We start from the raw sequence: 879 nt of genomic DNA, 5'->3' as shown, positions 1-879 counted from the left end.
TTCTAACTATATGTGCTAAGCGGAACCAGTCGATTCAATTCACTCTATCATTGGCTAAAATTAAAACTTTTTCAAATCTTTTATTTTGAACTTCAAGTGTTCGTGGCGGATTTGTATGGTATGGCGGATTTCACCGTCGTTGTCTGTAATTACATACCGGTATTTGATTTAGTACACTTCTATACATGTGTGCGAGTCGATGGCAGTGAGTCCAGCACGGCGTGCAGCAATATCGAAGCTGTTCCTATGTATGGAAGAATGGTTAGATAGGCTCACCGCAGCGCAAGCTACACTCTGACGTAAAGCTTGTCGCTGTAGGTTTCTTCGCTCTTTTAAAATCATGATAAATGTTCTGTGCACACAGGATGAACATCAATTTCCCGCTGTTATTTGAGCTTTCCCTATGTCGACCAAGCGTGGATGCATCTGTCTGTGAGCTATGTACGTGTACTATGCTGTTTTCATTGTGTGCTTTCGTAGTAAAAAATGGGCAAAAAAATGAACGGTGGCACATTAAAAGCAGGCAAATTTCATCTCGATAATTCAATAATACTGGTCACATGTCAATGCAACATCACGCACATACAATACAGCACAAATACTTTTTGTTATTATAGAGCTTCCAGCTCCAGACATTAACCATCTCCTCGCTCAAAATCTACGAAATATAGAGAAGAACGTAAATACATGAACTGTACTACTATTAATTAATAGCGTTTGCTACGGTAATTGTACGAGGGTTAAAGGATGAAATCGTTTTTTCTAGCGGGACGCCTCTCTTGCATAGAACAACACCCAGACGGACGAAATACCCACATCATAAACCCTGGGGTTACGACAACAAAACCCCAAAGAATTTTTGGGGCCAAATGGCTGGGC

The sequence above is a fragment of the Phytophthora infestans genome, genomic scaffold (genome assembly GCF_000142945.1).
Source record: "Phytophthora infestans T30-4 supercont1.46 genomic scaffold, whole genome shotgun sequence".
Classification (NCBI taxonomy): Eukaryota; Oomycota; class Peronosporomycetes; order Peronosporales; family Peronosporaceae; genus Phytophthora; species Phytophthora infestans.
The sequence above is the reverse complement of the archived record's forward strand: the minus strand, read 5'-3'. Positions refer to the sequence as shown.